This window comes from Oratosquilla oratoria, chromosome 44, assembly GCF_046742065.1.
Source record: "Oratosquilla oratoria isolate Oo_2021 chromosome 44, ASM4674206v1, whole genome shotgun sequence".
In the NCBI taxonomy this organism is placed as follows: Eukaryota; Metazoa; Arthropoda; class Malacostraca; order Stomatopoda; family Squillidae; genus Oratosquilla; species Oratosquilla oratoria.
This window is the reverse complement of record NC_134820.1, coordinates 33,208,163-33,233,446: the sequence shown is the minus strand read 5'-3', so window position 1 is coordinate 33,233,446 and position 25,284 is coordinate 33,208,163. Positions and strand designations below refer to the sequence as shown.

General features: G+C 39.4%; 1 long non-coding RNA gene across 2 annotated transcripts; it reads right to left on the bottom strand.

Annotated features, from left to right (window-relative positions):
- Window positions 1-7,212: 7,212 nt before the first annotated feature.
- Window positions 7,213-23,424, bottom strand: LOC143022407 (uncharacterized). 2 transcript variants are annotated; one of them, XR_012966047.1, is made up of 4 exons: window positions 23,318-23,424; window positions 21,959-22,122; window positions 17,068-17,376; window positions 7,213-7,630 (listed from the first exon to the last, which is right to left on the bottom strand). It is a non-coding gene; the product is annotated as an uncharacterized LOC143022407 (long non-coding RNA). The 2 variants fall into 2 exon arrangements; XR_012966046.1 differs by lacking the exon at window positions 7,213-7,630 and adding an exon at window positions 12,248-12,630 and having other exon boundaries at window positions 23,318-23,423.
- Between the last annotated feature and the right edge of the window lie 1,860 nt (window positions 23,425-25,284).

Below are 25,284 nucleotides of genomic sequence, written 5' to 3'. Positions count from 1 at the left end.
AAGCCGTTTTTTTTTTTTTTTTTTGTAGACCGGTGTTTGGGTCGCTTCCCCACCTGGCCAGGGTTGTCGGGAACGAACGGGACAACGCCCGCAGTGGCCCCCAGGAACCGAACTCACTCCCACCTGCTCATGAGTTCGACACTGTATCCATTGGGCTACCGCGCGACTCTATAGTGTTGTGTCTGACATAAAATGTGTATTTGATCACATTGTTGGGCGAATTATTTTGCTGTCGTACTAAATATTATGGGAACTGTTGGATGGACTGTGAGGAGATCTAGCGTTTTCCTTTAGTCATCGCTCATCCGAAGAAGTTATCGCTCGTTCCAATTCGACCGTGTTTCAAAATAGCAGAGAAATATAGTCCGATATTTCTAATAATCAGACTTTATGGTCCACTGCATGACCGGCCTATCCCCCTGAGGAACGATACGGCCTCTGTACATCACCATGATGGCTCAGTTCGGCTTGGTATAATGTTGGTATGTATGGTGTGAAGTGCTGCATGTGGAGTTTGTGGTATGTTGGTATGGCTGTGGCTGTAAATGAAATCTGAAATCAGTCTGATCAGCTCGACCATACTGATGAGGCTCTAGCACATATATGCGACACTGACCTACCGCACCCCTAATGTCAGCCGTTGTGGTATTCATATTTATGTTATGTACTTTACTTAAGTACTGTATATTTAAAGGCAATTAAAAATTGCCATTAAAATAAACAATTTAGTAATCGTACTGGTAAAAAGCAGACTCCAGGAGAATAAGTAAAGATGTTTATTCCAGATGAATTAAGAGAAATGAATAATTTTTATCTCACGACGTAGTCGTCGAAGGGGATCCCAGAGGTCTTCAGAAGAAGTCCTCCGTAGTTCTTCCCCTCCCACTGGAGAAAAAAGACAGAAGCTTCCTTGATTTTTTTCCTTCCCTAGTGTACCTACTTCCAGAAGAAGTCGCTGAAGAAGGTCGAAGAAGGTGAGCCCAGACTTCAAGAGAACTTCAGAGTCCTCCTTGGTCCTCCTCCAGCTAAAGGAAGGACAACATCGAGGTTTCCGTGAGTTTTTTTGGGGGGTGTTCTTCAGATCTTCAAGAAAATCCGAGTCCGTGTCTTGCGCGCGTCCTTCACGATGGGATTGGGTCCCTTTCCCGTCCGAAGATCCTCACTCGGCCTTGCTGGCGAAGGGGTACCCGAAGGGGTGGCCGTAGTAGGGCCAGGCTGCGGGATGGGCGAATCCGCCGTAGGCGAAGGGGTGGACGCCCCCGACGGCGGGGAAGGAGTATGTAGGTGAGGGGAGCGGCGGCGGCGGCGGCGGCGTCTTCGTCAGCGCTGACGGGGAGGTACTGTAAGGGTTCAAGAAGAACTGGGGGTCGGCCTCGCGCTTCTTGCGGGCCTCGGCAGCCTCCTCTTCGGCAGGAGCGGTGGCGGCGGCGGGCTCCTCTGCGGCCTCTGCCGGCGTCAGGAAGGGGTTGTTGAAGTAGGGGTTGTAGTAGTAGGGGTTGTTGTTGTTGTAGTAAGGGAAAGCGTTGTAGCCGCCCCAGGGGAGGCCAGCAGCGTGGGGCAGGGCGCCGTAGTGGGGGAATCCTCCGGAGTAAGCGGACGGGACGGTGTACTCGTAGGTGAGGGGCTCCGCTTGCTCCGACTTGACGGAGACGATGGGGCTCACGGGGTATCCGGAGTGGAGGAGGAGCTGAGGGCCGGCCTGGCAGGGAGGAGTTATGTTTTTCCGAAAAATGTTTCTTCGGGGCACCAGCTTGTAGATGGCACGTTAATCTTCTGGAGAGAAGAAAAATGGAGAACTACCTAAAGCATGACACCATCCCTCCCGAGAAACCCCCCTCAATTATTCTTAATTACAGAGCTTTTATGAGTACGGCTTACCGAACGGACGAAAGAATCCTCAGGGAAATTGTTGAACGCGGTGTACAACCATCCGACCCTGGAGAAAAGCTGGAGCTTCGGGTTTATTATAAGAATTTTAAAACGTCAAACCTCATCCTGCGAAATAACCCGACCCGTAACCTCCACCCCCTACGGAGGAGTAATGCCCACTATGAGTTCATCTGCCCGCACGAGGACTGTAAGCTTCGTCCTGTATCTTACATAGGAATGACGACCACTTCTCTCTCTCCAGAAGATTAACGTGCCATCTACAAGCTGGTGCCCCGAAGAAACATTTTTCGGAAAAGCATAACTCCTCCCTGACTAGAAAGATCCTGGTGGAAAATACAAAGATCATCGACTCCGCACATAACTTTCATCGTCTGGAGATCCTGGAGGCCCTCCATATTCGAGAGAAGGCTCCATCCATAAATGTACAGGGAGGTACAACCTCCGTGGCTCTAGCTTCACTGGGTGGACAACTGACCCTCCCAGCACCCCACGGAGTGCCACGGACGTAATTCCCACATAAGATCTTTGATCTTTCTTCACTATTTTGTATAAGCTTTCCCAGTTCACCTATTGTCATATATATAAATTGTTTCTATTACCATTTAGATGTACTTGAAAATGCTCTAAGAAGGGCGAAACGTCGTATAATACACAATATGAACTTCGGCAATCTTTTATTCCGACTTCATGAAAAAAAGAAGCACTATTAGAAAGGTTGAATCCTTCAACAAGAAGCTTATTCTTGCACAAGCAGCGGTCAAATTTAATTCTATATGTATATATATATATATATATATATATATATATATATATATATATATGACTGGAGGTGGAAGAAGCAGACGAGGAGTAATAGGGGAATTTTACGTTTTAACGTTTCGACCCGCAGGGTCTTGATCACAGAGCTAACAACTCAAACGTAACAGGATATTTTGTACATGGACGGGTCATCTCATGGGACGCTTCGGAGTGCTTGTTATTTTATTTGTGTATTCTTTTATCATTAGTAAGCTTGTGGCTTTTGCTAAACATATAAATCCTTCTCTATGGTTAATGTTGTTATTAGTGTTAATGTATGCTGCCTCAATTGTCTTCCTTAGTTTCTTGGATGAACCTTTATTTAATACGGTTGTGTTGTTTCAGTCTGGAAGGTGGCCATGTTTATCCACATGCATTACTATGGAGTTAGATGTTCTATGGGCTTTTACGTTATTGTTATGTTCATTTATCCTTTTATTAAGTCCGCGACCAGATTCACCAAAATATATTACATATATGTGGGCTGTGTGTGTGTGTGCGTGTACGCGTGCGTGAGAGCATTCCATTTTGACAGAATTCGCATGTCAAGAAGGGACCCAGAAAAGAACTGCACTCTAAAGATCGACCGGACACCTTTTTCTAGACATGATGATGATGATGATGATGATGATGATGATGATGAAAATGATGAAAATGATGATGATGATGATGATGATGATGATGATGATGATGATGATGATGATGATGATGATGATGATGATAACGACGCTCACTTTAAGTACCTCCTGGGCTTTTTGTCGACGGGACCCTACGAGTATTACCTCAGTGTGCCACCCACCATATTCACTCCTGAGGATTGCTTACTTCTTCTTCATTGACACATGTGGATGTCGACTCAGCAACCTTCCTCTTTTATCTATACGTATATACCTTGATGCAATGTATAGGCTTCTTCTCGTTTCCGTAGATGGCTGTGCTTATTTCTCTCCCATTTATGTAGATGGCCGTGTTTATTTCTCTCCCGTTTATGTAGATAAATGTGTTTATCTCTAATATTTATGTAGATGGCTGTGTTTATCTCTTACATTTATGTAGATGTCTGTGTTTATCTCTAACATTTATGTAGATTGCTTTGTTTATTTCTCTCCCGTTTATGTAGATGGCTGTGTTTATCTCTCTCCCATTTATGTAGATGGCTGTGTTTATCTCTAACATTTATGTAGATGGCTGTGTTTCTCTCTCCCATTTATGTAGATGGCTGTGTTTATCTCTAACATTTATGTAGATGGTTGTGTTTATCTCTAACATTTATGTAGATTGCTTTGTATATTTCTCTCCCGTTTATGTAGATGTCTGTGTTTATCTCTCTCTCATTTATGCAGATGGCTGGGTTTATCTCTAACATTTATGTAGATGACTATGTTTATCTCTCTCCCGTTTATGTAGATGGCTGTGTTTATCTCTCATTTATGTAGATGGCTGTGTTTATCTCTAACATTTATGTAGATGGCTGTGTTTATCTCTAATATTTATGTAGATTGCTTTGTTTATTTCTCTCCCGTTTATGTAGATGTCTGTGTTTATCTCTCTCCCATTTATGCAGATGACTGGGTTTATCTCTAACATTTATGTAGATGACTATGTTTATCTCTCTCCCATTTATGTAGATGGCTGTGTTTCTCTCTCCCATTTATGTAGATGGCTGTGTTTATCTCTAACATTTATGTAGATGGCTGTGTTTATCTCTAACATTTATGTAGATTGCTTTGTTTATTTCTCTCCCGTTTATGTAGATGTCTGTGTTTATCTCTCTCCCATTTATGCAGATGACTGGGTTTATCTCTAACATTTATGTAGATGACTATGTTTATCTCTCTCCCGTTTATGTAGATGGCTGTGTTTATCTCTAACATTTATGTAGATGGCTGTGTTTATCTCTCTCCCATTTATGTAGATGGCTGTGTTTATCTCTCTCCCATTTATGTAGATGGCTGTGTTTATCTCTCTCCCATTTATGTAGATGACTATGTTTATCTCTCTCCCGTTTATGTAGATGGCTGTCTATTTCTCTTCCATTTATGTAAATGGCTGTGTTTATCTCTCTCCCGTTTATGTAGATGGCTGTGTTTATCTCTCTCCCGTTTATGTAGATGACTGTGTTTATCTCTCTCCCATTTGTGTGGATGGCTGTGTTTAACCAAGTGCACTGAGAGTGAACTTGATCTTCTTTATGTTTCTTTATCTTTTCTTATTGGTTTATCCATTTATTTGTTTTATTCTATTTATGTTTTATTTGTTTATCTATTTATTCATTTTGTGTTGTTTAAGTCTTTTGTCTCGTCCTAGATGAGGTTCTCCATTGTGAACAGATTCACATATACCGTAAGACATTTTTTTTTTAAATACTCTCTGTCTACGCATTCCTATTTCTTTCATTACGTCTGCTGTCTTAAGCGGACTCTAGACGATCAATACTATTGCGCAATATTCCGTATTGCACAATATTACTGATGGTGCAGGGATGGTTCGTGATGGTTGGGGCAGGAGATTGTGATCTCTGGATGGTGTCGGCAAGGTGGTCAATATTATTGTACAATATTGCGCAATATTATTGATCGTGTAGGGCCCACTTTAGTGCCTAGCGATGTGATTTTTACACCTGAAGAGAGACAATGAGAACTTTTTTAGAGAAAATACCTGAAGACCTTGCGACCTACATCTGCGTTACACTGTCCGATACTGCTCTTATGACTTGCTGATGGCTCTAACAAAATAGAGCTGGGCGCGCTACCGCTGGAGGGTAGTGCGTTACCACCGGACAGGTAGTGCGTTACTGGAAAAATCTGGAGGTGTATTTCGGTCAATGCGTTACCGATTTTAATTGTCCTATACATGTATACATATATACGTAGTAACGCGGAACGCTCTAAGGAAATTAAAATCTGTAACGCATTGATGGAAATGTACCCTCAGTTTTTTCGGTAACGCATTACCTGCCCGGCGGTAACGCGCCCAGCAGCTCTGTAGCAAAGTCTCCGTTGTGAGTTCATTGGACTCCAAAAGTTATGATATCTTAGCCAGGGAGGGGGGAGAAGGAGATCGTCATAGAAACCTCTGGCGCCAATCGCCAGGTGAGTTTATGGATGGAGATATTTGAACTTGAAAACATGATGTCCTCATCCGTCACAGCCGCATAATGTAACATCGTAATGATACTTTCCTCTCCAAATTTAAAGTTTCTAGAATCGTAATAGGACCATTAACTTCTCACATGAATAGATCAAAGCGGAAGAAACCAATGTTGTGGCATTTCTTTAGGTGTTCTTTTATCGCCCCCGTTTGCTGATGGTATGTTAACCTTCTGCCTGAGGCATTACAGAAAACCAATGTAATTTATGAATTCACTTGTCCAGAGGAAGACTTTGCACTTCCAGCGAGATACATTGGTCATACACAATGTACCTTAGGCAGAAGGTTAACATACCATCAGCAAACGGGGGCGATAAAAGAACACCTAAAGAAATGCCACAACATAGTAATCACAAGGGATTTAATATCTAAAAATACTAAAATCATTGGACACCATTATAATTCAAGAAAACTCCAGCTCTTAGAATCTATATACGTTAGAGAAAAAGCCCCTTCCATCAATTTGCAATGCGACCTAATATCTAATATCCCCTTGTATAGCCATAAATTGCAACATTCCGCCTCTACCACCCCCTCCCCCTCAGCTTCACCCTCTCCTCTCCCTCCTCCTCCTCCTCCTCCCCCACCCCCTCCGCACACCCTCTCTCCTCATCAGGTCTCTGAACCATTTAAAAGGGCAGAGGTCACGGGTAATCCGCTAATCTCCTCACACCTGCATAGGAGAAGGTCGCCCCGGGTTAATATGTAGCCCCTCGCCATCCTTTTCACCTAAGGCAAGAAGTAGTTTTTAATATTATTATTATCATTATTATTATTAATAATATTATCTTTAGTGTTATCATTCATTCTAATTTAAAATGTAAATGCAATTGTAAGATTTGATATAAATTGTAAATGTGTAATAATCAATGTAATTCAGACTAGTATCATAAATATCTATTGTATCTTTAAAACAGAAATACCAGAAGATGTCTTATTAGAGACGAAACGTCGTGCAATAAAATGGAGAAGTATAATGAATTGGTCTATGCCCACCCTATCCAAGGGAAGAATATAATTAGAAAAAAAGAAAATACTAGAAATAAATTCAACAAATTCCAGAATGATGTCGTATTCAACAAAATATATATATATATGTATATATCTATCTATACACATACATATATCATATATGTATGTATATACATACACACACACATATATACATATATATATATATATTATATATGTATGTATATACATACACACACACACACATATATATATATATATATATATATATATATATATATATACATTGGATATTTCAAATATTATTTTACTTAAGATAGTATGCAACCCTTTAAAATCATGGATTTCTGAATGTATCCCTTGCAGCACTGAAATGTTTGCCCACCCACCCACCCACCGCTGGCTGGCCTACATACAGTCAGAATACGAGCTCCTTGAGATGGAACCCACATTCTGGAGACGGGTAGTATGGAGACTACCCTCTCCGACGCCCATCCTACTGAGCCGTCACCTGTCCGTCACTGGTGCGGCAAGACCAAGAATCGGCAGAAAGGAAGCGAGAATCTAGACAAAGAGTACCAAGACGAGCGAGCCAAATGTAAGCTTCCGTACAGACTCGAATGAACCCGCAACTGACGTTTCCTCACCTGAGTCAACGGGACGTGAGCTCTTGCTTGCCCAGTTTCTCTGAGATGAGTGGGCTGACGCATGCACTTGTACGTGGTTATGGACCACGTCTTGATCGAGTCCATCTTGCTCTGAGGGGGCCGTACCACCGCAGACCCGTTCTCGCTTCCGCTTCCGGGCGACATAAGAGGCACTGGGGACATGACTGCTGATGAGAATACAAACAATAACCCCAAGAATCGTGACACGCTTTCCGTTATATCCTGATGTTTGTCCGGTATTAGAAATGACAGTAAACCCCCGATATAATGGACAGTATGGGGACAGGGGGCCTGTTGTTGTCATATCCAAAGATCTGTTATGACCAAGGATCCCTCGCTATAGTGGATGAAAATCCGTTATAGCGACGGTTTGTCCGGTCACATTTTTTGTCCATTATATCCGATATGTTGAGATCTGTTATATTGAGGGTGTACTGTACTGTTGTCATTTCATATTCAACTATTTTAATTTCCTCTTTTAAGTTAGAGTGCAGTGTCATGAAAAATGCTCTCCTGTTGTTCTTACAGGACATCTCATCTAGACTTTTTTTTTCTCGCCATGGATCACATATTCAAAATCTCTAGAATTAAGAGAATCCCCAATACTTAGATGAAAATAAACAATTAAATAACAAAAATAACAAAACAAATGAATGACAGAAATTTCCGCAGACCAGCGGGAACCTCTACTTCATTTTCGTTCCGAGCACTGGAAGTTTCCAATTTTTCCAAATACAGATTTCCTGGATACATATTTTAGTACACATTGAATGTCCAAATAAGCAAGTTTTTATCTAAATACCCTGTGTACACAAAAGGACAAAATGTGCATCCCTGTGTTCTTAGCCTTCAAATACAGTCCTTTTATTCCCTTAAAAAAGAACTACCTCCCTGAAAACAACATTATCCCATTATATTTATATATAAGTACTATATTTAGCAAATGTAGCATGTGACATTTTACCACTACTGAAAACAAAAGCCACCAATTAGTTTTTTATTCTCTTTATCAATTAATTTTTTTATTCCCTTTCAAAAACCCTACCTCCCTGACAACATTATCCCATTACATTTTTATATATGTACTATATTTCGGTCTCACTAATTGCCGAACAAAACGAACAAAACCAAGAAAAGCCGAACAAAACCACAACACCCAAACAAGGATGGGTTTTGCTCAAATGCAGACTTCTATATATATATGGTTGCATTATTTGAACTATTTTCTTTAAAATGTGTGATTTCCATGTAATATGATCAAAGAGAACTTACGTTTTTATCCTCTGCAATTTTACCAACCCCAGCTACGACTCGTCCAGCCCGCCGTCTATGATCACTGGTGGTATGGATCAAACTACACGCTTTTAAGCTTCTTACTGTTGTGTTATTAGTGTAATACATACATACATATACCAAGGCTTTTTCCCCCTTACAAGGGGGGTAGCCAAAAAGAAAAAGGCACAAAATCAATCCCACCCATTCCACCCCTGAATACACTCCACTCCCCTCCACCTTCCCTCTTATCTTAGCACCTCCTGAATGACGGGTCATCCCTGCACCTTGTCCACTGCCCTGGGTCAGAAGCAGTGTCGCAGGACACAGCACATCCACAGCAAGGCCGCTTCATTAAATCGGCGACACCCCCTCTCCATCCCCCCATTGCATAAAATGAGAGGACGGGGAGAAATCCCTTTGGGCTGCGTCAAATTTTGCTCACACATACTATCTCACCCCCCATCCACCCGCCCATTCCACCTCGTGCTATCACAACATCATCCATATACATCCATTCTCCATTCACCCGTCTTCTGTCCTCTCCCGTCCTTCCTCAACAGACATTCCCCTCTTCCCCAAAGCCCCCTTCACCCCATCCATCCATCTCATCCTAGGACGTCCCCTCATGTTCACTCCCTCCACATCTGCCTTCCACACCTCTTTTACTAGTCTTTCTTCACTCATTCTTTCCATGTGTCCAAACCATCCTAATATTCTTTCATCAACCCTATCTCCCAGCTCCTTTTCCACCCCTGTTCTCCTCCTCACCTCCTCATTTCTCACTCTATCTAGCCTAGTAACCCCCATCATATTTCTCAGACACCTCATCTCAAACACATTCAAACTCCTTCTCTCTTCTTCTCTTATGTTCCATGTTTCTGCCCCATACAGTGCTGTTGGCATAATCACTCCTTCATACAGTCTCCTCTTAGCATCCATTCCCAAATGTCTATTCCTCATTACACTCTTTAATCCACCAAGGCATTTACTCGCTTCTCTCAATCTACATTCTACCTCCACTTTCACTCCACCTTTCCCTGCCACATTTGCACCCAAGTATCTAAAACTATTAGTGTAATAGACTGCATATAGTTGAATTATTTAAACTCTTTTCTTTAAAATGTGTGATTTTCATGTAATTTGACCAAAGAGAAGTTATGTTTTAGCCTCTGCAGTATGACCGACCACAGCTACATATACCGTAACAAATTAGCATATGGTTGCATTATTTGAACTATTTTCTTTAAAAGGTGTGATTTTCATGTATTTGATCAAAGAGAAGTAACGTTTTTATCCTCTGCAATATTACCGACCCCAGCTACAATTCGTGGTTACAAATTTACTGCTAGCCTGCTATCTATGTTCTGCAAATGCAGATCATCACTGAGTGTCAGGGTTGCCAGATTGGCATTTTTAATGCCAAATTTGGTATTTTTGGAATGTTTTTTACTGTGTTTGGCAGGAAAAAATTTTGGGTGGCATTTTTGGGGGGCGTTTTTAAATACCCGGTCGTGATTAGAGATCATTCTTTTCCCAAAAATGCCACCCAACAAATTTTCCTGCCAAACACAGTAAAAACATTCCAAAAATACAAAATTTGGCATTAAAAACGCCAATCTGGCAACCCTGACGCTCAGTGATGATCTGCATTCGCAGAACATAGATGGCAGGCTAGCGGTAAATTTGTAACCACGAATCGTAGCTGGGGTCGGTAATTTTGCAGAGGATAAAAACGTTACTTCTCTTTGATCAAATTACATGAAAATTACAACTTTTAAAGAAAATAGTTCAAATAATGCAACCATATGCTAATTTGTTACGGTATTTGTAGCTGTGGTCGGTCATACTGCAGAGGCTAAAACATAACTTCTCTTTGGTCAAATTACATGAAAATCACACATTTTAAAGAAAAGAGTTTAAATAATTCAACTATATGCAGTCTATTACACTAATAACACAACAGTAAGAAACTTAAAAGCATGTAGTTTGATCCATACCACCAGTGATCATAGACGGCGGGCTGGCTGGACGAGTCGTAGCCGGGGTCGGTAAAATTGCAGAGGATAAAAGCGTAAGTTCTCTTCGATTATATTACATGGAAATCACACATCTTAAAGAAAATAGTTCAAATAATACAACCATACATATATAGAAGTGTGATGCATGAGGTGGATTGGACGGGGGAATGGGGGTGAGGTAGTGTGTGCGAGTAAAAATTTTTGACGCAGCCCGAAGGGATTTCTCCCCGTTCTCTCCTTTAGATGGGGGGACGGAGAGGGGGGGTCGCCGATTTAATGAAGCGGCCTTGCTGTGGATGTGCTGTGTCCTGTGACACTGCTTCTGACCCAGGGCAGTGGACAGGGTGCAGGGATGACCCGTCATCTAGGAGGTGCTAAGATGGGAGGGAGGGTGGAGGGGTGTGGAGTGTTTTCGGGGATGAAATGGGTGGGAATGTTTTTGTGCCTTGTCTTTTTTGGCTACCCCCCTGGTAAGGGGGAAAGAAGCCTTGGTATATGTATGTACATATATAGAAGTGTGCATTTGAGCAAAACCCGTCCTTGTTTGGGTTTTGTTGTTTTGTTCGGCTTTTCTCGGTTTTGTTCGGCAATTAGTGAGACCCCTATATTTAGCAAATGTAGCATGTGACACTTTACCACAACTGAAAACAAATGACACAGTACCCCAAACAATATTTTTCAACCTTCACTACAATACCAGCAGTCTCCCACAGCTATTTCACACTAAAAATCATGTCTGGTGAAATTTCCCTTGTGTAACATTAATATCACATAATAAAACAAAACAACTTGGCATAAACTAGAACTACTTTAACAAACAATGCATCAATCATAAGCATAACAACTACAAAGTGCTGCGCATCTCCTCAGTGAATATATGCTCATTAGTGCTGCACCAATGTTACTAAATCAAATGTGGCTTGCAATTTTTTTTTTTTTTTCAATTCAACTGTTAATTCCCAGGTACCAATAGACCAAATCATTCTATATCAGCTACATAAGAAAAGACAGAAAAAAATATATATGTGTGTATGTTTGTATATATATATATATATATATATATATATATATATATATATATATATATATAGTAAAACCACCAAGGAAAATAATAGAATGATGACCAAGTGGCTTTCATCTATTTAGGCATCTTGATGTTACATACATTGATAATGCAAACATGTTTGCATCAATGTGTATACCATGAAGCTGTCTAACTAGATGAAAGCGCTCAGTTATCATTTTATAATTTTCCTTGGTGGTTTTCCCACATATCTAGAATCACAAGTTCATGTGATTTCTCATGTGTACATATATACACACAAACACACACATGTGCTTACATAGGTACTTATGTGCTAACTTTGAAGAATCATGATACGCAATGGTTTGGAGATAAACATTGAATCTTGACAAAATATTTAAATAAATAAAAAAAGTCAATTTATAAGCCAATTTGGCTAAAAAAGAAATGCAACTCTAAAAAAAAGTCGTGAAATAAAAAATAAAGCATACATGCCCACCTTCTCTGGTGGGAACGCACACTCTTCCATCAGACGGACTAAGCGGGTCCATACCTAAGCAGAGGAGAGTCAAGACAGATTGTGCAACTGGAACACCAAATCCAAACCTCAATCCCAAACCTAAACAAATCTTCGAAACTTTACATAAATTCACATTTTTTCTATGCACTGGTATAACACGTAAGTCTCAAAGATCATTTGAACTTGGTTACTCTGTTGCTGCAGCAATGCCTGCCCCTCGCAAGTTTCGTCTTGACTAGAGCCTTGTTGTGGCCCAGGGTGACATGTCGGGGAGCCCAGGAGTCCCAGATCAGCAGTTCAAGGCCTCCAGATGGTCTGTAAATGTCAACCAGGTCAACAAGGCAATACAACCTTAAAGGCCTCAACACTAACAATGGCTCTCGCACAGCAGGTAATGGAAAGAGAGAGAAAAAAAGATTGAATGGGTATTAGTTTCTGATCATATAAGATTTCTGTGACTCTGATCCATATGGATGGCACTCACATCCCTAAATTACCGACTCAACGACACACGGGGAATAGAATTTAAAGGTCGAGATTACTCTTCAATTATAAACGAATGCTGAATAACTGGTTCATAGGGTTGTCAAAATTGTTGAAATATTAACATTCCAAAAAGAAAAGGAATTAATATATTCCCAAATTTGAGGTCACACAGGTGAAAAGAATTGAATTACGGTTCCACGTCCGAAAAAGCTCGAGATCCATACTCGCTAAATGACCAGAATAACCAAATGCGACCCAGAATAAAACATGCAAGAACATAACTGTAGCAACAATGATAACAAATACACATGGTTTTCAAAGTGCGCACATTCAACAAGTATTTTTTGTTTAGAATATAATGACCAACTTTTAAGACCTCATAATATAGCACCAGCAAACTTACCTACTAAAGCAGAGCTTCAAAGCATAACCTGGCAGAATACCTTAAACTCTGTCCTACAATACATACATCTTCTGGTGTTTCTAGCAGGTCTTCAAATATCATAAAATAATTCATGACAAGCAAAATAAAAATTGATTAATAATAAATTAATCACTAAATACAATTAAGTGAGCAACTAAAATATAAGCAACCAACTTAAGAGGATAGACTAAAAATAAATTTGGGTGAAAATTAAGGCAAAGAGATGTACAGGGACGAGAAAATCATACGAGGGAGCAAAGACGTGGAATCTGATTGAGGAGGAGGAGGAGAGGAAGCCTGACGTGTTCAAGATGGAGTACAATCCGCGTAATAAAAATGGATAGCGTCAGCAATATTTGACTCTTCGTGGCATCTTAACTTCAACTCTGGAGAGACGAAGAGTGCGGGGGATCTGATAGAGGTATTCAAGCAGGTCAATGGTTTGAACAAGGGTGACACAGGCAAGGTCATCATATTACGACAACAGGGCAGATCTGGTAGTAATGGGTGCAAGTTGGACAAATTTGGGTTTAAGAAGGAAATAGGCAAGAACAGTTCACCAACTGCGTGGTTAACGAATGGAATGGACTGTGTAACAACGTAGGTAGCAAGCGCTCAAACTATTCATTGTTTTAAGAGGAAATTTTTGTTAAATTCCACACTACAAAATTCACTGTAAGGGGCACCATCCTAGTCTCCCAATAGTTTGTGACGTTAAACCATATCATGATCATCATCATCAAGAGGAAATTGAATAACTTTATGGATGGGATGACAGGTGGTAAGGGACATGGAACTGCCTAGTGTAGGCTCTATGGTCTCTTGCAGTCTCCCCCATTCTTATGTTGTGTGGAGGTGAGGCAGATAACAGGTGGAAAGAAATCAGACAAGTTGTTCCATCAAAAGTGAAGGGATGCAAGAGGAGTGCCTGTTGAGCAAAGAAGAGAGAGTGCAAAAGTTCCGAGTGGATGGGCAATGGACGAGGAAGTAACGCAGCCTGAGGGGACGTTCTTCATCTTCTCCGTAAACCTCTCTAATAAATGGACGGAGGGGGAGAGAGTTTACAGTTTATCTGCCCTTTGTATTCTCTCGATCTTGCTTATGTCCTTCACTCTGTGCGGGGACCATACCATCGATGCATATTCCAATCTTGGATGCATCAGGGTTTCGATGAGTTTTTCGTCATTTCTGTCTTAACACATAGCCGCTGACACAAGCAGTGTGGTGTGGGTAGCAGAAAAAAAAAATTGAGTTTCTTGGGATTTTTTTTTTTTTTTACACTGCCAAAGTTGCACTTGTTTTTATATACTCAATATTAATATCTGGGCAACTTTGGCAGTGGAAAAAAAAAAAAAAACTTTCGTCCATTCTAGTTTGCCTCTTAGTCACCCTTCCTTCACTTGGACACACATTGAACAATCTCACCAGTCACTCCACTATTACTATCCCACCCTCTGGCAAACACTATAGACAGCACCCACCCAGTACAGGTGCCTTAGAGCTTTCATTCTCTTCCACTGTCATTTACGGTACCTCCTCCTTAAGAAGAGCTTTCTCCTTTCCTATCCCAGTCAGTCTCTATCATCATCATCTCCCATGGCTACTATCAAAGACCTCCTGGCTCCCTCTATCCTCCTCTACAATTAGCAACTCCTTGAAATAATCTGCCCATCTCCACCTCACAGCTTTCTCTTCCATTAACAAGTACCATTTACAGTACAAGCTCAATATAACAAACTAATTCAGCTAAAGTCCAATTAGAAAAGTTTACAGAATGTATGAATGATTATCATTTATTTTATATTATTTGTTTATTTGTTTTGTTATCATTTGTCTGTTTGTTTATTATTATTTGTTTCATTCTCATTTCTTATTAGTTATATGACAATTTATCATTATTTACTATTTACCTGTTTGTTTATTATTCAACTATACCTATGCATTTATTTATGTATCTTATTTATCATTTACATTATTATAGTTTTTATTTATTCATTTATTTATCATTATGATTTTTTATGCATGCGACCTAGATATGGACCAAAAGGTCTCCTGTCGCATGCTCCCCCTTTGAAATCCTTTGTATTACTGCCCCATCAAATACACTCTAGTTCTTCACTACATGGAGCATGTCTGTTACATCCCTAACTGCTGCCTTACAAAATCATGTGTTCTCCTTTTACTACAGTATTTCTAAAGGAGATTACAACGGAACGATGCAATCAAACAGAGCAAGACTGAGAACCACACGTGATCAAAAAGGTTACTGATATTCAGTGGAATCTGCCTTTTAACAAATTATCAAGTGCAAATTTAACAAGTGCTACCTCCCTTGTATGGGGGAAAAAGCCTTGGTATATTATGTAGGTATGTATGTATCTTTGAAACAAGATTTTTTCCCCTCAAACTTCTGAGTTTACTATTCAAGGCTTTCCACAATTGGGGGAGTTTGTTATAGCGAGCTTATGCTGAAATACCTTTACCCTTTCCTCTCTCTCTTCAACTTGCCTCTTTGCACTTGCTTCATGCACTCCGAATAAAAATCAAATATCATTTCACTTATGGTGTCCAAACAAACTTCTGATCTCGGGGAAATCCGCAGCGCAATGCGACAAGCTGCTACTAAACTAAGACCTTCCGAAAAATTCTTCAAAACTTCTCTCCTGGTCTCCCATCTCCTCACACATACACATGTAGATGGAAAAAAAAAAAAAAAAAAAAAAATAAAAAATAAAAATGCTGTTTTTTTAATTAAAAAAAAAAGACTGCTGTTTTCTATAAAAAAAATGTTTTTAATATAAAAAACATGGATATTTTCGTTTTTTCAGGCCCATAGACCATGATTAATATGTGCATACCTTATTATATATCCTATTTTATGTGTATGTTTAACCATTCATGACAAGGAAATTTGGAGTGTTAAATCTTTGAAGATTATACTTAGAGTAAATTTTGTAAGGTAGCCATTTTGTTGCAGCATCTGAGTCTTGACCAAAAAGGTCAATTACTTGTTTATTTTTATACTATGTCTGATGTCTCTTACGCATATGTGGAGGGATGAATCAAGTACTTACACCTGTTTTCATATACTTGAACAAATTTGGATGTGTAAAAGATACATACATACACATACCAAGGCTTTTCCCCCCTTACACGGGAGATAGCCAAAAAGGAAAAGGCATAAAATCATTCCCACCCATTCCATCCCTGAATACACTCCACACCCCTCCACCCTCCCTCTCATCTTAGCACCTCCTGGATAACGGGTCATCCCTGCACCCTGTCCACTGCCCTGGGTCAGAAGCAGTGTCGCAGGACACAGCACATCCACAGCAAGGCCGCTTCATTAAATCGGCGACCCCCCCTCTCCGTCCCCCCATATAAAGGAGAGGACACATACCAAGGCTTTCCCCCCCTTACAAGGGAGGTAGCCAAAAAGGAAAAGGCATAAAATCATTCCCACCCATTCCATCCCTGAATACACTCCACACCCCTCCACCCTCCCTCTCATCTTAGCACCTCCTGGATAACGGGTCATCCCTGCACCTTGTCCACTGCCCTGGGTCAGAAGCAGTGTCGCAAGACACAGCAAAAAATAAATAAATAAATAAATAAAAAATAAAAATAAATAAATAAATAAATAAATAAATAGATCAATAAATAAAAAAGTGAAAAATAAATAAATAAATAAAATTAAATAAAAAAATAAAAAACAAAAAAGTAAAAAATAAATAAATAAACTTGCGATTAAAAAAACACTTTTTTATGCATCACTGTACATAAAGCGAAACTAGTAATTCCCCCCCCCCCCCATACACTGCTCCTCTCCCCCCACACCCCACCTGGGCTGGTCGCCGCGCTGCCTGGCGAACCATAGGAAGCTGCAGGTACAGGATTGTACTGTGGCAGTGAATTGGATCTTTGCTGCTGCTGCGGTGGTGGCAGTTGACCCACTACCCCTCCAGCTGGCTGGCCTCCCCCACCTCCTAATCCGACATTGGCAGAGTCGTCGGTAGCAGAGGATGGGGGCAGGGGAGGGGAGGGGGCTGTGTGGACCCTAACGGGGCCGCCGGGTCATTCAGCACCACGCTCTGCAAGCCGCCTTCACTCAGGTCTCCGTCCAGGGCACCAATGCCGTGCCCAGCTGCCATCTGTCGAGAGGAGATTTATACAAACCCGAATATAAAAAAAAAAAAAAAATAAAAAAAAAAAAAAAATGTCATGAAGCATCAGGATGAAGCTGGCAACTTTATGGGCCCTACTTATGTATATATATATATACACGAAAGACTTTTCCCCCCTTACAAGTAAAAAAAAATAACAGAAACCACTCCCATCCCATCCCATCCCTCATATACTCCACTTCCCTCCCTCATATATTGGTTCCTCCTGGAGAAATAAATTGACGCAGACAGAAGGGGTATCTCCCCATCTCTTTTTCTGCATGAGGGGACGGAGAGGATTGACACCTTTCAAACCTACACACTTCAAATGAGCTCATTTGAAGTGTGTAGGTTTGAAAGGTGTCAATCCTGACAATGTTACGAGTATAAACTGGGCATGTGACGCTGCATGTTTTGAAAGTATTGTCCCAGGCAATCTAATTATGAATAAGTTGGATGAAATAAAGGCACAGTTGTCAAATAGCTCACAATTGTTGAAAGGTGATATGGAAACTGTGATCAAGTCTGAAATTGAAGACATGAAGAAAGAGGTAGTTACCGTGGTAGATGATGCAAAGAAGGAGGTTAAAGAAGTGAAGAAAGATGTTGTTGTGGGTATAAAGAGAGAGGTGGCAGGAGTGAGAGAATGACAGCCTGGTTGCTGAACTGTCGACCGCCCATGCAGCCGGCTCGGCTGACCTCCAAACTACCGTAGGCATGACTTCAGCACCATTATGGAGCCAAGTGTTATCAAGGAATGAAATAAAGAGACAAAAAAAAACTTGCTTGTGGTTAGTGCAAAAGAAAATGGGGAAAAAAGGCAGCGAAATGAAAAAAGATGTGGTTGGAGCACTTAATGGTGTGCACATTACTGACTCGTTTTACAGGTCGTGGAGACCGTTTTGAATTTTGAGGATAAAACAACACTTATAGAAGCAGAAAAGAAATTGGGAGTTGTCAACAAAGTATCTATAAAGTACATTAAAAAAAATGAAACCAACGATAATGATTTGCAATGTCTATAAAGAGGAAGAAAAGGATCATATCATTGATACACTAATAGAGAGAAATGTCTATCTAAATTCCATTGACAATGTAAGGGAAAAAAAAATATCTACTTGATAAACCTGCGGCTAATAACACAGTGCATTACATGTTGAGATGCAACCCAGAAGTAAGAGCACTTATTAAGAAAAATGGCGATAGACTGTTCCTGGAATGGGGGAGATTTACTGTTCGAGATAGGTATCACCCAATGGTTTACTACTATTGCCAAAGGTTCAACCATAAGATTGATAAATGTCAGGCTAAGAATGATAATGATGATGATCCCGTTTGCTTTAAATGTGCGGGTAATCATGCATCCAAAGACTGTACAGCTACCATTGAGAAATGTATTAACTGTGTCAGATACAAGAAAACTGAAATATCTCAGTGTTAATGACCATTAACTGCCCTGTCTACCAATCTGAAATAAGTAGGATATGTAATTTAACAGATGATGGCTGTTGTTAGACTGAATAGTAGTGTTAAGTGTGGATTGTTAAACATACAATCAGTTGGCAACAAAACATTTGAAATATATAACTTATGGAAGGATAATGATCTTGATATATTAGCGCTAACTAAAACTTGGTTAAGTGTTGGTGAAAATGTGAAAATAAAAGAAACGACTCCTGACTCTTATAACTTTGTTCATGTTTCTAGGGATATAAGAAGAGGTGGAGGAGTTGGTCTATTTTTAAGAAATACCTTTAAATAAATTGAACACAATATACATATGAAGGCATGTACATGACGTGTGAGACAGGAGCAAAAAAGTGTTCTTTTGTGGTTGTATATAGACCACCGCAGACCAATGTTAACCTATTTATTGATTTACGCCAATTTTTAGAGACAGTTAATATGATCAGTACAGAAATTGTTAATTGTGGAGACTTCAATATCTGGGTTGATGACAACATTGCATCAACAGTCACATTTTTGGAGATGATGTCTTCCTTTAATATAACTAATAAAGGTAATGGTATGACCTCAATAAGTGGACATACTCTAGACTTTGTTTTCTGTGCTTCGGATAGAGACTTGGTTATGGAGATGGAGGTTGGTGAAGTTTGTGATGTGTCGCCTGTTGATAAACTTGTGCAATTTAAGCTTCCATTCAGTAGAGACTTAAAACGAAAGAAGAAAATAATGTTCAGACCATTGACTAATCTAAACCCTAAGGCCTTCATTATTACTCTAATTGACATTCTCACTAAGAAAAAACTAGAAAGTTGCGTCCATGAAAAGTTATATACAAATTGTGCAATTAGTTTGACAAACATATTTTAATAGCACCATAAAACAATTATACAACTCTCAATGCCCTATAGTTGAAAAGGAAATGACCATGAAAGATGATTCACCATGGTTTAATGGGCTTAATACTGAAGCAGAAAACGAGAAAAAAAGAAAAGGAAAGAAAATGGTGCAGAGATCAGACAAATGAAACTAGACTAGCCTACATTGAAGCAAAACAGCATGAAAAAAAGTTATTGTTCGACGAAAACATGAATAATACAGAGGTAAAACCAGTGAAGCCGGATCCGATATTAGATTGCTCTATAATATATTAAGCAGTTGAACTGGCAACAATAAACAGAAAAAGATGCCGGAGGGATATTGTGATGAAGTAGTGGCCCAAATGTTTCTGACCTTTTTTGAAGAGAAAATTGAGAATGCAATAAGAGGTTTTTCTACCAATGAGTACAGAATACCTATAATAATTATACCACACGATCAAGAGAGATTAGAATGTTTTCAGCAAAAAGACATACCAAAGATTAAATCTATCATACTTAGAGCAAATCCAACGTTCTGTGATAACGATCCAATTCCCTTCAGGAAAATTTTCACCGGTGGGAATCTTGATAAACTGGCATGGGGGGTAGTGACCGAGTTGGTGAATACTAGTATTGCCACTAGGGTTTTTCCTGATGCCACAGTGAAGCCAATAGTTAAAGCCAATAAAGATCCACAATCTTTGACTTCATATACACCTGTATCTCACCTAACATTTTTATCAAAAGTGTTTGAGAAAGTAATCCTTGAACAGTTAATGGAACACTTGTTGGCCATCAATAATTTTCCTGACAGTCAGCATATAGAAGACTACACTCAACTAAAAACAACCTTATGTGCCGTGGTAAATAATATGTTGGTAAACATGGACGAAGGTAAATGTAGCATTTTAATTTTGTTAGATCTAAGTGCAGCTTTCGACACTGTTGAACATAATCTATGAATACAAGAGCGTCATAACATTGGAATAGTTAATGAAGCTTTGGAATACCTGGAGAGTTATCTTAAAAACAGAACTTATCGAGTGCAATTTGGTGGTACCTTTTTGGAAATAAGAACGCTACATAGAGGGGGTACCTCAAGGTAGTGTATTGGGTCCAATTCTTTTTTGTATTTACACAATCGGCCTTGCACAGATACTAAGAAATCATGAAATTGACTTTAAGCTTTATGCTGATGACACACAGTTTTATCTAACATTAACAAACATTGTCCAAGCTGAAATTAAATTGAATGAAATAATAAGTGAAGTGAAAAGTTGGATGAACTCAAAGAAATTGAAACTTAATTAGGACAAGAATGAGTGTATGGTAATCGGAAAACATAATGATCTAGTTTGCTATGACCTTACAAGTTTCAAAGCTCTTGACACATACATGTCACTTAACAACAAAGTGAAAGACTTGGGGATTATTATAACTGATAAAAACTTAGATTTCTGTGAGCAAGTAAATAACATAGTGAAAGTTGCAAACTACCATTTGAAAAACTTATCCTTTGTTAGAAAATACCTTGACATAGATTCGATGAAAAAAACAATTCACAATCATGTTCTCAGTAGGTTAGACTACTGCAATTTTTCTTATTACGGCCTGCCAAACTACCTGCTGCAGAAACTGCAAATGATAATGAAAAGAGCTGCACGTTTGATAAAAAATATTCCTCGTTGAGAAAGAATTACTCCCACATTAATTGAATTACACTGGCTCCCAATAAAAGCTAGAATAGAATACAAAATATGTGTACTCACATTCCAAGAAAAAAAAAAGTACACCAATGTACTTAAATGAGCTCCTAGAAGATTACTACACAATGTCTCAAGTTATTCTGCGACATAACACTGAACACTGTCGGCTTAATGAACCAAGATATTATCAAGAAATCGGACATAGAGCCTTTCAAAACTGTGCCCCTCGACTGTTTAACAAGCTATCAACCTGTGTCAAGCAGTGTGATAATATCAGTGTTTTCAAAAAGAGATTGAAAACACACCTCTTTGCTGAGTGAATGCTACGATTTGCAGACAAAAACCATCGAGAACAACTACAAATGTTGAGTTGACATGATCAGTGGTGTGGCCTATGGAGTCCCTTCTCTTACTTAGGGAGATTTAGGCCAGAAGAAGGCTACGTACAGGTAACTGGTACATGTCACATACTAGCGTCATGGCGACAACAAAAAATATTTCTTTATTCAGATTTTAATAATCCAATCTATTTCTACTTACTTCTCTGGGTCACCATAAATAATGGTCTGGTTTGCAGAGATGGCAATGCCAACCAGCTGTGTTCCAGTACAAGCCAAACACCGCCCAGTGAGGCTGTCACACGTAGGAGTGCCCGTCTCACCCCGAACAAGGTTTTCATTGCACTGACAAGCAGTGTTGCCACTCTGGAAAATTAAAAAAAACCTAGACAGCTTGCCAACAACTACTATATTGAAGAAAAAAAAAATTGAATTATATTACACAACATACCTATGAAAACATTTTGAAGTTAGAAAACTGTATACATCAAACTAATTAGCACTGCCTGTAATGGTGCAATCAATGTAGGTAGACTTGCAGTGGATCACCACATCCCTCACTGTCATCACCAGGCTCCCATGAATGTTAAGTTGTCTCTTCACTCTGTCGTTTTTTTTTTCTGTATACCGTTTGTGACACATGCCACTTTTCAAATTGTTGACGAGTTCAGGTGAAGGTGTCCACTCACAACATGGCACACCTTGACGAGCTACTCACTGCTTGTTTTGCCAACACCGCAATTGCACAGACTTGAAGTCTATTTGCTTGCTTTGTTTTGATCATATTCACCCGAGAGAATATTCTCTCAACACAAGCAGATGAGTGTGGAAGTGCAAGCAGGCCAGTCATGAATTTAGAAAACAGTTCAAATTTCATCATATAATTATTACCATCTTTAACTTCCAGCAACTCATGATGCCAGAAGGAAGTTGGACTAGAACTAACCGGCTCTGCAAACTTTCTTTTTTGAGTACAACAGGACTTTTCACTGATCCTCCAACTCTTCAAGACCATCTTCTTTAACAAGAGAAGGAAAATGTACCATGGTTTTGCAAATTACTCAGTCTTGAAGAAATGTTACAGTGACATAATTTGCAGTGAGTATGTATGCTGCTTCAGTACCATGATCACTAGCTTTTTTAAGCCACACGAAGGTTTTCTCGCAGTTACTGTTATATATATTCCCTGGCTATTACTATCATAAGAAGTTTTCCATTTCTTCGATGACATGGCTAGGTTGCTTAAGTATCTATATAAACCACAAAAAAGAATCAGTAGCACAGAATCTATAAAAGTATACTACAATACCGAAGAGAACATTTCACATATAGTTTTCTAATCTCGTGTACAAAATCTCAACATTGAATGTACACTTTCAAGATTGCAGACCAACTAAAAATTAAACTCGAATCACCAATTTGAAGCATGTACACTGCTTGCAATGCAGAAATACTTATATATTCGTATCTTCGCAATAACACATATATTTCTATCACGTTAAAGGCATTGTGCAATCCAAATATCAACTGTTGCAACGAAAATAAGCACAAGAAAACTAACCTAAACTAAATCCGGAAACACAACGTCAGTCCCGCTCGGCTTATTAAAAATGGCTGTCAATTTAAGTAGAATCATATACTCAATTTATTATCATTTATTATTATAATTTCAATTTATTATAGATTTTGCACAAATTTAACTAAATACCACTCTAATACACCCAAACACGTGTAACCGCAAACTATATTTATGGTCACTGTAATTGTGCTAAATTCAAAGCTTCATCGCAATAACTTTGGTCAACACTGTTCACCAAAGAAGGAAAAATGTTTATAGCCAAGTAAATTGGGAAAAGAAACCAAAACAAAGTAAATATGCATAAAAAGACCAAATGAAAAAGTCTTGTCTCTTAAAAAAATGTATAAAAAACAAACAAATTACTGCCCAAAGCTAATTCAGAATAAGCCAAGAAAAAAGCCAAAATGCTAAATATATTTTCCCACGCCAAACGGCTTTAAAATAAGCCAGAATGGCAAAATCTGGCGTAAAAAAAAATCTGGCAACACTGCAAGGAGCCCCACCTGGGCTGGTCGGGTCGCTAAAATATCCATCAGCACATCTGTGAGCATTAATAATTATTTCGTTGTTAAGGGATGGCGTGGGATGGATTTTAATGATAACGAAAATATAGAAAGTAAAGGATTTGGAATTCCAGGTGGTTTCGTATTGTCGACATTATTGTAGGAATTTACAAATTCGTCTGTTTATATAAACTCGGTGAATAGCGTAGTTTCTCTAGCATAAGATATATTATAATTTTCTGATGATACATGCATGATATGGGGGTAAATTTTAATGACAACATATATACAGAACGCAAAGGATTTTGGATTGCAGGCGGTTTTGTATTGTCGACATTATGGCATAAAATTATCAACTCCTCTGTTCAATCTAAATCCGGTGAATAGCGTTGAGCATTTCTAGTGTAAAATGTGTTATGAGACTGAAACACTTGGTAGCAAACTCCAAGCTTTATTCAACAAAATAACGGCTCTCAGATCTATAACATAAACAGACAAAATATCTAGCGTTAGCCATACAACACATTAACACAACATAAACAATTTATGACAAACATGCAACACAGCATGAACACAGTACATAACAGGACAAAATAAACACACATAAACTTACACATCAACAGAGGAACTGCAAGAGGGGAACTACACTCGCCTGTGGTGCGACTGTAACTAACAGTACACAGTGATACCAAACATGAAAACAGTTACGCCAGTGTTGCCAGTGTACAATAATTACTGCCAGTGTACAATAATTACCACATTCTCCCCTCCTAGAAAAATTCAGCATTAACAAAATGGATACCATGTCAGAAATATCAGATTAGTCCCATCCGTAACGATCGGGGGGCTTTAACACGCGAGTCGACCTCCTTAACTCAGTGGGCTCAGTGAATGAATGAGAGTCATGATTAGTATGAGGCTGTACATCTTGTGTTGTGTGTGAACCCAGAGTCTCTATATTTCCTGGTGCCTCATCCGGGTAAGTAAGAGTCGTCGGACTCTCAGGACTTGGAGCTAAGTCACGGATAGACACAGTTGACTCACGCCCGTCTGGATATTTGACACTTGCGTACATTGGGTTCACATCAACAAGTTCTACCTGATCAGTTAATGGTTCGTGTTTGCTAGACCTAACATGCCGCCGCAATAACACTTGCCCAGGGGTCAAAAGCCATGTTGGTAATCCATTTCCGAAACTAGAACGTCGTTGGAACCTGAAGAAACGCTCATGTGGAGTCTCATTGGTTGCAGTGCATAAGAGTGATCTTATTGAATGCAAAACCTCGGGAAGCACCATCTCCCAGTGTTGGTTCTTCAAACCATGAGATTCAAGTGTTAAACAAACAGCCTTCCAAATAATCCCGTTGTACCTCTCAACCTGACCATTACCTATTGGGTGATAAGGTGTTGTTTTACTTGTTGCAACTCCCTTCTGAGAAAGGTACA